This window comes from Lycium barbarum, chromosome 10 (assembly GCF_019175385.1).
Source record: "Lycium barbarum isolate Lr01 chromosome 10, ASM1917538v2, whole genome shotgun sequence".
In the NCBI taxonomy this organism is placed as follows: Eukaryota; Viridiplantae; Streptophyta; class Magnoliopsida; order Solanales; family Solanaceae; genus Lycium; species Lycium barbarum.
The window spans coordinates 40,552,605-40,567,560 of record NC_083346.1 but is presented as its reverse complement, the minus strand read 5'-3'; positions in this window follow the sequence as shown (position 1 = coordinate 40,567,560).

The following is a 14,956-nucleotide window of genomic DNA, read 5'->3' as shown; positions in this document are numbered from 1 at the left end:
CCCGCCTTAGCGGTGTCATGTCCGGCAAACTAGGAACGGTTTAATCTCATCATTATACGCTTATCGTAAGACATACATAAGAACTCAAGTAAAAGCTACAACTTTATCAGGGTGACGTAAGGTCGAGAACCCCCAATTTCATTATGGAGTTGTCATGATCATCACGCCTCACCTTGAAGGAACTAACATTATAAGGTGAGGGTGTCAACAATGAATAGCATCAGGGAATCATGTCAAGATCTTTAGCCTCATAATAGCATCATATCATTAACAAGGAACATATCTCATCTCTATCTTGTAGGAAACTGTTTATACTCTTTGGCTGTCATCTTTTGGAATGTAAGAAGATCATGGAAATATAAAGGAATCATAGTATAGGAGTCATGCCTTTGAAAGAAAGGGACTAGCCTCACATACCTTTGTATCTCTTCAACTCTATCATCTAATTGCGTGCCTCTCAAGCTTGTGATTCTACCTTCACGGGAATTCGTACTAAGATTAGATAATCAGAAATATACTTAAGCTTAAGCTAAAGTTAACGAAAATTGGGCAGCATTTTCTTTGTTTCTGCAGCATCCTCCTTATGATATAAAAATTCCCAAACATCAACAAAACATCCACAATATCATAATCAATAAGCTTCGTTAAGTTAATCATTATTCAATTCTCAAGATTCCCTCTCAAAGATATCCATAACCATAGTTATAATACAACATCATATTTATTCCTCACATAACATTCCCTCAACGTCATTAGCATCATCTATAACGAGACTGTATTCATCTCATACTAAGAATCATGATTCACATTACTTACTTCCCAACATACCATTATTTCCATATTTAAGCTCATATTCCACTTTCTTCCATAATCCAAGTCTTTTAACCCCTCAATATTATTAATAACATGAAATAAACATAAAACTCACCTTAATCACTTAGGAACAAGCCTTGAGTGAATCTACTCCATTAGAATGAAGTCCCCCACTTCAATACCAAAGAAATGCTTACTCTCCACAAACCCTAATAGGCTTCCTAGTATATGAATATCTTAATCTTTGCTTTTGATCTTGGTTACTTGGTATAGATTTATTATAGAAATAGAGGGAGGGTTTTGGAGAGTTCTAGAGAGATGTAGGATATGTTTTTTGGAGAATAATGGAATAAAAATGTGGGATCTTATATTCATAATCAGGGCTGGAAAGTTCTAGACCCGCAAGTCGACGAGCAGGGTCGACGGTCATTGACGCGTCACGGTCCGTCGATGTACCCCGTTGAACTGTTGCCTGAGATTTCTGATCGCAGAACCCTATCGATGGTGCCAGACGACAGCTCGTCGACGTGTCGACGATCGTCCTTTGGGCCGTCGACGCTGACTGGTTTCAACAGTTTTTCTGAACTGCTCCGATTCGATTCGTTTCACTTCTAATTCCCTCGTAATGTCAAGAATGCATACTTATACTCTTGTAAACATACAAGGTAAAATATTTCATGTCCAAAACTCTGGTGCGGATTACCGAACCGAAGGTAGACTCCGCCAATAAGCCAAAATCTCCTTGCAACAAACGGAAGGTGTAACACTTTATAAGCGTACAAACATGTTCTTGAACCTTATGTGAATCATTAGTGGATTCCCATAGTGTAGTATAATCAATATTAGCCTAAATTTCATTAATTAAATCAAGAAAACCGAGGTTCATACCTTTTTGACGAAGTTCTACATGTCCATACTTCTCCTCTCTTGAGTTTTTAAGAATCTAGGGTTTGGAGAGACGAACTAAGGTTAATTTGATATTACACTCATGAAGTAATGATGGGAATTGATCAAGAACTTAGTGTAATTTGATATTAGATTCATGAAGTAATGATGGGAATTGATCAAGAACTTACCTTATATGTTTTTAGGAAACTCTAGGGTTTTTTCCTCTCAAACAATCGGCCAAAACAAAGTGGGAATGAATATAACGAAGTTAAGATTTTATAAAATTCGGGAAAAATCGCTTCAGGCATAAAATGGCCTGCGGTGCCACCCAGGGTGATAGGTACGGTATATCTATTTTGACGGTGTCAAAATTTTGACTTTCCTGGAACTTTGGCCTGGGGCCCGCCCAAGGAAAAGCCCAGGGCGCTGCCTACACCTAATTTTTACATTGCACTAATAATGTTCAATATCCTCGCATAGAGCTCCGTTGGAGTTGGGAAACCTACCATTGGAAAGGTATTTTAAATAACTAAAACATTCATGAAGTACGTTTTCCCAAATTCCTAACAGATTTTCACTAAACTATCTTAGAAGTCAGACCTACCGTAATTTAGACGAGTTTGAGAACTCTTACGAACTTCACTATTTGGTTTGACTTTAAAAAGACTGTTTATCACCCATATTCATCTTGAATGGATTCATATATCTAAAATATCATCCTATTACTAGTTTTACACATTCACTCCTAACCCGAATTTACGGAGTGTTATAAAAAACCAAGACGGGGAGTGTTAGATTAAAATTTGCTACAGTTCAGCAACCTACGTTTTATGCCAGGTTTTACAGACTATAAATGATCTTAGAGGCTGTAAAATGGACCATACATGAACCTCAAGAAACCCAGCTCGCTGTTACCAATTTACGGTGGGTTTTATGGTCCGTATAAATGTTACAGACCATACTTTGTACTTTCTTCGTACCGTAAATATGGAGGATAATTTTGGAGAAACTGTTGTCAATTTTTGACCAGTAAATCATATACGAACCATAAAAAGGGACTGTAAATTGTCCCTACGTTTGAACAGTATATACACGGGTTTTCAGTTCTTTTTCCATATTTCTCATTCTCTCCAAGCCCTAAAACGAAGTTCTTCTCCTCCACTCATCCTACTACGTCAAGGTAAGCCTATTCCAAGTAATTGCAAGTATTTCTAACATACATACATGAATCCTAAGCCAAATCTATTGTTTATAACCTAGCGTTTTTAAGAAAACCCATGTAAAGGTTCAAGGTTCAAGCTTTTGGATTTCTTCTTCAAGATACAAACTTTGCTGCAAGTTTTAGAGCGATTAAGGTATGTAGGGTTTCCATCAATGTGTGGAAACATCATTAATCTTCCCCACGCCGCATTCATCCATGAAAACACAAAGTTCCGTAAACGTAGGATTTCTATTATAAATTCATGATAACCCAAGTTACAAATATCATGTTATACCATGTTTGTCGTATTATTTTGTTATTATATTCTTTATATTCCATTTTGCTTGTTGGGAATCCGTCTGTAATCCATGAACACCAATGTTTTGCATTCCATGGATTCTTAAATACATGACAATTTATTATGCCTATTTTCATAAAATTCTACGTACTTCCATACTTTCATACAATTTATACTAAATATCTATATTCATGTTATAATAAACTTACAAATCGTGTTTACAATGTTCATATAATTCATGGGCTACTAAGCCAATTATATCCATGTTCATATTTTTGGAGTTGCACAGATTATCGAGAAGGCTCAGACAACTTGAAACTACGTAGGATAAGGATCACTATGCCCAGTTAGGACGATTCCTTCATGTTTACCCATTGCGGGTTATTGGATCCATTCATGTCATGTTTATGTCTTGTACCTCGGCAAGATACAAGATGGCTTAGCTGATCAGGAAGAGATCAGACGCCACGTGCTTATGTGGTGGTTACATGTCTGTTATACTAAGGCTCTCCCACTTAAAATGTTTTACTCGTGTTATATATATATATATACTCATGTCACATGGATGCTCATGTTCATATTCAACTTACAGTTTCAGTTCTACTATTTCACATGGCATGTTTATTTCATTCAGTTGCTTTACATACCAGTACAATTCAAGTGTACTGATGTCCCTTTTTATTTGTCACGATCCAACCCCGTAGGCCGTGACTAGTGCCCGAATTGGACACTCATATTGCCTGTTAACAGTAATCATTTATAACTAGCATGTCATGAACTTATTTGTATAAAAAGGTAGGGTGTTATTTTAAAGCTGTCAAAATTTTGTATGTCGTAGGCACCTATCTCCAGAGGAGTTACAATATTTAAACAACAACATATATATTTCTACGCAAGCCGACAAGGCTGCCACGATATGCAACATACCAAACATACATATATATGTAAGCCGACAAGGCTTCCATTACGAATGGGTACACCCCAAACATAAGTCATAGTCATACAACGCATCAACAACTACATACAGACCCACACAAATGTCCACAGACCTCTAAGAGTAACGACAATATCATATGACGGGACAAGGCCCCGCCGTACCCCGAATAAACACTTATATATACCATAAAAGGGAGTTATACCACAGGCTAGGCTCCGAAACAAGGGAGCAGACCAAAATAGCTGAATAGGTACCCTAAGCTGACGGATCTCCAAAACGGGCGTCTATACCTGCGGGCATGAACGCAGCCCCCCGAAGAAAGGGGGTCAGTACGGAATATGTACTGAGCATGTAAAGCATGAAATATAGTAATAGACTCATAAGGAGACAAAGTATGTAGGACCCAATGCAACAATCAGAAATTCATAAAACTTGCCTTTGGACATATTTCATCTGTATCATTCTCATATCAATATCGTTATAGAGTTTTGTAATCAAAGCTGCATAATCATTCAGTATATAACATATATATAACGTGTCCCGGCCCTTTAATGAGGGACTCGGTAATTAAAATCATAGCATCATAAACATAAACATAGACGTGTCCCGGCCCTTTAATAAGGGACTCGGTAATAGGGAATATGCCCTCCTGGCCACCATCTCCATATCATCATGTCATCATATCATCGTATCATCATATATATATATATATATATATATATATATATATATATATATATATATATAACGTGTCCCGGCCCTCTAGTGAGGGACTCGGTGATTAATATAGTAAATATGCGCACGAGAACGTGTCCTGGCCCGGGACTCAGTGAAGGATATAGCGGTAAGCACGAGCAGAATAATAAGTAACCACATATATGCAATTCATCTTTTGAGACTCAATAGATAAGCAACTAACCAACTCTAAAGTATTGGGATAATAATCATATTCAATTCTTTTCAACTCTCATTATAAGTTATAGCAAGGAACGTTTCAACTTTCATGTACATGTATCAATTTCCATGATGTAGTTTTTGAAAGTCAAGTACGCTTCTGTTCATGCCATTCTTTTATGAGTAAGAACTTCTATACATCATTTATTAGTCAATCATGTAGTAGGCTCGTGACAATAGCATTAAGGGAATATAGAATCATAAGTCATGCATGGAACTAGAAAATAGAATTTACCCCAAGGTTCATATCATTTCATACTTACGTCTAGGACATGCCAAAAGAAAGAAAGAATAGGCTTTACATACCTTTAGCGTTTAGTCGTATTATAACTTGTACTTGCAGCCCAAAAACACTTATCCTATATCAAGATATCAAGAGCTACAATTAGTCTACAAAGGAATTTAATACGTATTTTGACGTTCACAATCCCTTTCTAACATTTAAACGACGTTCCGTTCGCATTCAAACAAACTAGTGCTACAAGCTAACATTGCTAATCATTCTTTCATATATCAATCCAAGCTTGTTTAACATGACTTAGGGGACTTTGGACAGCTTGCACATCATTCAAATCAGTCCCAAACTCACGGCCAAACAGCACATACCACAATACCATTTTCACTTAGCAATTTTCCAGTTTTAACTTACAACGACAACAACACGTTTAATAACATTACTTTCACGATTCTTGGAACTGTTTTAGCATCATTTTTATTCTTACAACAGCCCACAAATCATTTCAATTTCAACTTGAATCATTGCACTTCACTTTCACTATATGTTCATAACAACATTTAACATTCAACATACACTAATTCACTTCTAACCTTAAAACAGTCAACGGTTTTGGACTGCTTGTATACTTCAACATGATTCGTTTCTTTAACACCTCAATTCACATATTCAATATGCATACAATACACCACAATGTACATAACAACAACAATCAAAACTTGGCACAAAACAGTCCACAATCCCCCTAAAACAGTCCCCTTACACGGCTTCAGCACCATTCCAACAACTTCATGATTTTCATCCATTTATCCATACTACAACACATTCAATCCACTTCCAATACATGTACAAGAAGATTAAACATGATTCCATTAAATCCTACAACACACGGCTCATTTAAATTTTATGAAAAATAGTCCAATACCAACATGCAACATCATAAACCAACTTCTACAATCTTTGTTCATTTACATATGTTGACACACATTCAATTCATCAACAAGACATGCAAAATGAAACCAACCATGGCTTCACCAAGCTCACGGCTCACCCTCAAGTTCAACCACAACAACAATCCAACAACAACATGCACGAATTATACATTCAAATCATCATGCAACACAAGAACAATGATCATTCTTACCTTACAACTTGTTCTTCAACCTTGGCCGAATCTTCAACCCTATTGAAATGCTACACCTCCTTGTTTCTTTCCAACAACTACTACACGTTCTTATGCACTTGATGAGGAGTTGATTTGATGGAGAAACTGATTTTTTTTTGGAGCAATTTCACCTCACCACTCTCGGCTAGCTCTAGGCCGATAGCTTCTCTCTCTAACACTATATTTTCCTACACTTTGTATGTTGAAATGATGTAGTGAGTTGATGAATAATCAGATTTTTGCCTTGTATATTCACTCCATGATTTGGACATGTGTCCCACACTATTTTGGGTCAATAACCATTGACCATCCCACTTAAACTACACGGCCAACAATGTCCATTTTAAATGGACTGATTTTTGTTTTCCCAATCCCACTAATAATTTAATCATGGTTAATTTAATCCCAATTTTACATTAATACTTCCATGTCAAACGAAATTTGTAGGTAATTTGTGACTTGAAACGAAACCGGAAGTTAGAGTCTCTACTTCGTATCTTAAGATAGTCTTGTCTTCAACTTGTCGCGTTTAGTTTAAAACTTCCCAATGTATGAAAATATGGGATATAACATCCTCCCCCCCCCCCCCCCCCCCCTTTTGAACATTCTTCCTCGAATGTCGATTTTATCCCGTCGGGTTCTATAAGAGTCTTGGGAAGGGTTTTCCTTATTGCTAACATATAAATTGAGCAGAAAATTAACACAATCAAGTAAGGGAGTTTAAATTACCTGTAGGCGTGGAAAACAAGTGAGGATATTTCTTTTTCATCTCCTCTTCGGCCTCCCAAGTCATCTCCTCCCTATTATTGTTCCGCCACAACACTTTAACCGAAGCCACGTCTTTAGTTCGCAGCCTTCTGATTTGTCGATCAAGTATAGCTATAGGCTGCTCTTCGTATGATAGCTCCTCTGTTACCTGGACATCATCTGCCGGAAACACCCTGGAGGGATCGCCTATATACCTCCGAAGCATTGACACATGGAAGACCGGATGTACTGCTTCTAAATCCGCTGGTAAATCTAGCTCGTAGGCAACTTGGCCTACTTTACGGATAACCTGATAAGGTCCAATGTATCTCGGGCTCAACTTCCCTTTCTTGCCGAATCTCATAACACCCTTCATGGGTGACACCTTCAAGAACACCCAGTCGCCAACCTGAAACTCCAAATGTCGACGTCGATTATATGCATATGACTGTTGTCGACTCTGGGCTGCCAGTAATCTTTCCTGAATAAGCATCACCTTATCCACAGCCTGCTGAACCATATCTGGGCCTATTAGCTTAGTCTTACCGACCTCAAACCAGCCTATAGATGATCTGCACTTCCTGCCATATAGAGCTTCGTACGGTGCCATCTGAATGCTACAATGGTAGCTGTTATTATAAGCAAACTCGATAAGTGGCAAGTGATCATCCCAGCTGCCTCTGAAATCAATGACACAGGCCCGTAACATATTTTGTAGCGCCTGAATGGTACGCTCGGCCTGTCCGGCAGTCTGAGGATGAAATGCTGTGCTGAGACTCACCTGTGTCCCCAATCCCTCCTGGAAGGATCTCCAGAAATTAGCTATAAACTGGGCCCCTCTATCCGAGATAATAGCTGTGGGAACTCCATGAAGTCTCACTATCTCCTTAAGATACAATCTGGCATAATCCTCAGCTGAATACGTAGTCCTGACTGGAAGAAAGTGGGCTGATTTTGTCAGCCTATCAACAATAACCCAGACAGAGTCATACTTCCGTGGAGTGCGTGGGAAACCTGTGACGAAATCCATATTAATTTCCTCCCATTTCCATGTTGGAATTTCCATCTCCTGCAATAGCCCTCCAGGCTTCTGGTGCTCTATCTTGACCTGCTGGCAATTCGGACACTGGGCCACAAATTCTGCTATGACCTTTTTCATACCATCCCACCAATACAAACACCTAAGGTCATGATACATTTTTGTCGATCCTGGGTGAACAGAATAACGAGCATAGTGTGCTTCCCCCATTACCTGTTGTCGTAATCCTGCAACCTCAGGTACACATAATCTGTCTCTGTATCGTAGTACTCCATCAGATGACATCTTGAATGGGGTATCGTCCTTCTGAAGTGTTGTGTCTCTGTAATGTACAAAGACAGGATCCTCATATTGACGCTTCTTCACCTCTTCCACAATAGAGGACTCAGCAACACCTCGCACCAAAATTCTACCATCATCAGAATCAGCCAAACGAACTCCAAGACTAGCTAGCTGATGAATCTCACGGACTATCTCTTTCTTTCCTGGCTGCACGCCTACCAAACAAGCCATAGATTTACGGCTGAGTGCATCTGCCACAACGTTAGCCTTTCCTGAGTGATATAGAATGTCGACATCATAATCTTTCAGCAACTCTAGCCATCTCCTTTGTCGCAAATTCAGCTCCTTCTTCTTAAAGATATACTTGAGACTTTTATGATCTGTATAAATATCCACATGCATGCCATATAGATAATGTCTCCATATCTTCAAAGAATGTATCACCGCCGCCAGATCCAGGTCGTGTGTACGATAATTTCTTTCATTTTTCCTGAGCTGTCGGGAGGCATAGGTTATAACTCTGCCGTGCTGCATCAACACGCAACCCAACCCAACACCGGAAGCGTCACAATAAATAACATAGTCATCTGGCCCTTCCGGAAGAGTTAGAACTGGAGCTGTAGTCAACTTATCTTTCAATAATTGGAAACTCCGTGCACAGGCATCGGTCCATTGGAATTTAGCTACTCTCTGTGTTAGCCTTGTTAAAGGCGCTGAAATCGAAGCAAACTTTTCCACAAATCTCCTGTAATACCCTGCCAGCCCCAGAAAGCTACGTACCTCAGTAGGCGTCGTAGGTCTAGGCGAAGTCTTGACTGCCTCAATCTTCTGCGAGTCTACCCAAATACCGTCTGCTCCAACAATATGCCCCAGAAATGCTACAGAAGTCAACCAGAATTCACATTTAGAAAACATAGCATATATCTTCTAGTGCTGGAGGACCTTAAGTACTGTCCTCAAGTGATCTGCATGCTCTTCTTCCGATCGTGAATAGACCAAAATATCATCAATAAATACAATCACGAACAAGTCAAGGAATGGCTTAAACACCCTGTTCATCAAGTCCATAAATACTGCTGGAACATTAGTCAACCCAAAAGACATCACTTTAAACTCGTAATGCCCGTATCGGGTCCTGAATGCAGTCTTCGGAATGTCTGCTTCCCTTACCCGCACTTGGTGATAACCTGACCGCAAGTCTATCTTTGAAAAACAGCTAGCACCCTGCAACTGATCAAATAAATCATCAATCCTGGGGAGGGGATATCTGTTCTTTATTGTGACTTTGTCCAGCTGCCTATATTCAATGCACATCCGCAGCTACCCATCCTTCTTTCGTACAAATAATACCGGTGCGCCCCAAGGTGATGTACTGGGTCTAATAAAGCCCTTTTCTAACAAATCTCTCAGTTGCTCCTTCAATTCTTTCAATTCTGCAGGTGCCATTCTGTAAGGAGGAATAGATATGGGCTGAGTGTCTGGCAGTACATCTATAGTGAACTCTATCTCATGCTCAGGAGGAAGGCCTGGAAGTTCCTCTGGAAACACATCTGGAAATTCATTAACTACCGGGACTGACTGAAGAGTCGGTGTTTCTGCTTTCAAGTCATGCACACGAACCAGATGGTAAATATAGCCCTTCCTAACCATTTTCCTTGCCTTGAGGTATGAAATAAACTTACTTCTCGGCGATGCTGTAATCCCCCTCCATTCTATAATTGGTTCCCCTGGGAACTGAAACCGAACTACTTTGCCTCTGCAATCAACGTTAGCATAACAAGAAGCTAACCAGTCCATCCCCATAATAACATCGAACTCAGTCATGTCTAGTTCTATCAAATCTGCCTTGGTGCAGCGATTACATATGACCACCGAACAATCCTTATACACTAACCTGGCTAAAACAAAATCCCCTACTGGTGTAGCTACCTCAAATGGTTCTATAGATTCAGATTTTATCCCAATTTTACTAGCAACAAAAGAGGAAATATATGATAATATGGAGTCTGGGTCTATCAATGCATATACGTCTCGGGAGAAAATCGATAGTATACCTGTGACCATATTTGGAGACGCATCCTGATCCTGTCTGTTGGCTAAAGCATATATGCGGTTTGAAGGACCGCCAGAACTGGAAGCACCCCCACGGCCTCTGCCACGGCCTGCTGGTGTCGGAATACCCTGCCCCATAGGGCGCACAGCCACCGAAGAAGAAGAACCCGCAACTTATCCCGTAGGCTGAGCTGGGCCACCTGCACCACCCCCAAATCGACACTCCCTCATAGTATGGCCCTGACGGCAGCAAGAGAAACAAGCACTAGTAATAAGACGGCATTCCCATGGATGGCGTCTGCCACATCGAGGACATGGAGGTATAGGTGGTCTCATCTGGCCTGAATTCCTGTGCATCTGAAAACCTGAAGTCATGGAGCTTTGACCAGCTCCCGAATACCCCGTGTTATCAAACCTCCTGCCAGTAAATCGTGAAGGTGCACTCCGTGCCGGCTGGGAAGGGTATCTGCTATACTGCTGATGGGGCTGCCTGCCCCGAAAGTCACCAGAAGAGTACCCCGCTGATCTAGCTCTCTTATGCTGACCCCTGTCCTGCTCCCTATCAAATCGACGCCCTCTCTGTCATTCCTCAACCCCCTGTGCATATGCCTGCACTCGAGCGATCTCTATGCCGGGCTGAGAAGCCATTGCCATACAGTCATCAATCAAGTAATTATCCAGCCCCATTACGTAACGATGCACCCTGTCTGCCATGTCAGCTGCAATAGTGGGCGCATACCTAGCCAGTGAATCAAACTCGAGGCTATAATCTCGAACACTTCTGCCATTCTGCCTCAGGTGTAGAAATCTGTCAACTCTGGCTCGCCTCATCTCCGGAGGCAGCAAATGACCCAGAAAAGCCTCTACGAACTCGTCCCATACTGCTGGTGGAGCATCCTCACCCCTGGACAACTCCCAGGACTCATACCAATTAACTGCCACATCCCGCAACCGATATGAAGCCAATTCGACCGACTCAGTCTCGGAAGATTTAGTCACCCGCAACGTACGCAGCATCTGTCGAATAAACTCCTGTGGATCCTCTGCGGGCTTTGACCCATAAAAATCTGGGGGGTTACAAGTCAGAAAATCACAGACCCTCAAACTATCGTGTCTATCCGCATAATCACCTCCTAACCCGCGTCTGCGAGCCTGCCCCGCTACCAACCTGGTCAATAACTGTACTGCGTCACGCATAGCCCTATCCTCCACCCCAAGTTGGGGAGCTGGAGGCTTGGGTGCTGGAGCCTCAGGAGCTGGTGGTAAATATGTCTCCTGATCTGCAGCTGCTGCTGCCCTAGGCTCCTCTGATAATGATGGTGTAGCGGAGCTCACTGACAGAAGCCTAATCTCAGGCACATATTGGGAATAAGCTCTAGTGACCCTCCGGGTCCCACTGGTCTCTCCAACTACCGCTTTGCCCTTCTGGGCGGCTGTTGCCTTCTTTGGAGGCATCGCTGTAAACATAACAATCTGTTAGGGAAAGATTATCCTGATAATACAGCTCCATCGCACGATCTAGAATGAGAAGGAAAGATGACATCCTAAATGTCCTGTAGCTTCCTGTTTATAAATGTGGTGCACAACACATCGATAAACAAGACTCTACTAGACATGGTCTGTAGACACTCCGAGGATTTAACCACTCTGATACCACTTTTGTCACGACCCAACCCCGTAGGCCGTGACTAGTGCCCGAATTGGACACTCATATTGCCTGTTAACTGTAATCGTTTATAACTAGCATGTCATGAACTTATTTGTATAAAAAGGTAGGGTGTTATTTTAAAGCTGTCAAAATTTTGTATGTCGTAGGCACCTGTCTCCTGAGGAGTTACAATTTTTAAACAACATATATATTTCTATGCAAGCCGACAAGGCTGCCACGATATGCAACATACCAAACATACATATATATGCAAGCCAACAAGGCTGCCATTACGAATGGGTACACCCCAAACATAAGTCATAGTCATACAACGCATCAACACTACATACAGACCCACACAAATGTCCACAGACCTCTAAGAGTAACGACAATATCATATGACGGGACAGGGCCCCGCCGTACCCTGAATAAACACTTATATATACCATAAAAGGGAGTTATACAACAGGCTAGGCTCCGGAACAAGGGAGCATTCAAAAATAGCTGAATAGGTACCCTAAGCTGACGGATCTCCAAAACGAGCGTCTGTACCTGCGGGCATGAACGCAGCCCCCCGAAGAAAGGGGTCAGTACGGAATATGTACTGAGCATGTAAAGCATGAAATGTAGTAATAGACTCATAAGGAGACAAAGTATGTAGGACCCAATGCAACAATCAGAAATTCATAAAACTTGCCTTTGGACATATTTCATCTGTATCATTCTCATATCAATATCGTTACAGAGTTTTGTAATAAAAGCTGCATAATCATTCTGTATATAACATATATATAACGTGTCCCGGCCCTTTAATGAGGGACTCGGTAATTAAAATCATAGCATCATAAACATAAACATAGACGTGTCCCGGCCCTTTAATAAGGGACTCGGTAATAGGGAATATGCCCTCCTGGCCACCATCTCCATATCATCATGTCATCATATCATCACATCATCATATCATCATATCATCATATCATATATATATATATATATATATATATATATATAACGTGTCCCGGCCCTCTAGTGAGGGACTCGGTGATTAATATAGTAAATATGCACACGAGAACGTGTCCTGGCCCGGGACTCAGTGAAGGATATAGCGGTAAGCACGAGCAGAATAATAAGCAACCACATATATGCAATTCATCTTTTGAGACTCAATAGAAAAGCAACTAACCAGCTCTAAAGTATTGAGATAATAATCATATTCAATTCTTTTCAACTCTCATTATAAGTTATAGCAAGGAACGTTTCAGCTTTCATGTACATGTATCAATTTCCATGATGTAGTTTTTGAAAGTCAAGTACACTTTTGTTCATGCCATTCTTTTATGAGTAAGAACTTCTATACATCATTCATTAGTCAATCATGTAGTAGGCTCGTGACAATAGCATTAAGGGAATATAGAATCATAAGTCATGCATGGAACTAGAGAATAGAATTTACCCCAAGGTTCATATCATTTCATACTTACGTCTAGGACATGCCAAAAGAAAGAAAGAATAGGTTTTACATACCTTTAGCGTTTAGTCGTATTATAACTTGTACTTTCTGCCCAAAAACACTTATCCTATATCAAGATATCAAGAGCTACAATTAGTCTACAAAGGAATTTAATACGTATTTTGACGCTCACAATCCCTTTCTAACATTTAAACGATCCGTTCGCATTCAAACAAACTAGTGCTACAAGCTAACATTGCTAATCATTCTTTCATATATCAATCCAAACTTGTTTAACATGACTTAGGGAACTTTGGACAGCTTGCACATCATTCAAATCAGTCCCAAACTCACGGCCAAACAGCACATACCACAATACCATTTTCACTTAGCAATTTTCCAGTTTTAACTTACAACGACAACAACACGTTTAATAACATTACTTTCACGATTCTTGGAACTGTTTTAGCATCATTTTTATTCTTACAACAGCCCACAAATCATTTCAATTTCAACTTGAATCATTGAACTTCACTTTCACTATATGTTCATAACAACATTCAACATTCAACATACACTAATTCACTTTTAACCTTAAAACAGTCCACGGTTTTGGACTGCTTGTATACTTCAACATGATTCGTTTCATTAACACGTCAATTCACATATTCAATATGCATACAATACACCACAATGTCCATAACAACAACGATCAAAACTTGGCACAAAACAGTCCACAATCCCGCTAAAACAGTCCCCTTACACGGCTTCAGCACCATTCCAACAACTAAATGATTTTCATCCATTTATCCATACTACAACACATTCAATCCACTTCCAATACATGTACAAGAATATTAAACATGATTCCATTAAATCCTACAATACACGGCTCATTTAAATTTTAAGAAAAACAGTCCAATACCAACATGCAACATCATAAACCAACTTCTACATTCTTTGTTCATTTACATATGTTGACACACATTCAATTCATCAACAATACATGTAAAATGAAACCAACCATGGCTTCACCAAGCTCACAGCTCACCCTCAAGTTCAACCACAACAACATGCACGAATTATACATTCAAATCATCATGCAACACAAGAACAATGATCATTCTTTCCTTACAACTTGTTCTTCAACCTTGGCTGAATCTTCAACCCTATTGAAATGCTACACCTCCTTGTTTCTTTCCAACAACTACTACACGTTCTTATGCACTTGATGAGAAGTTGATTTG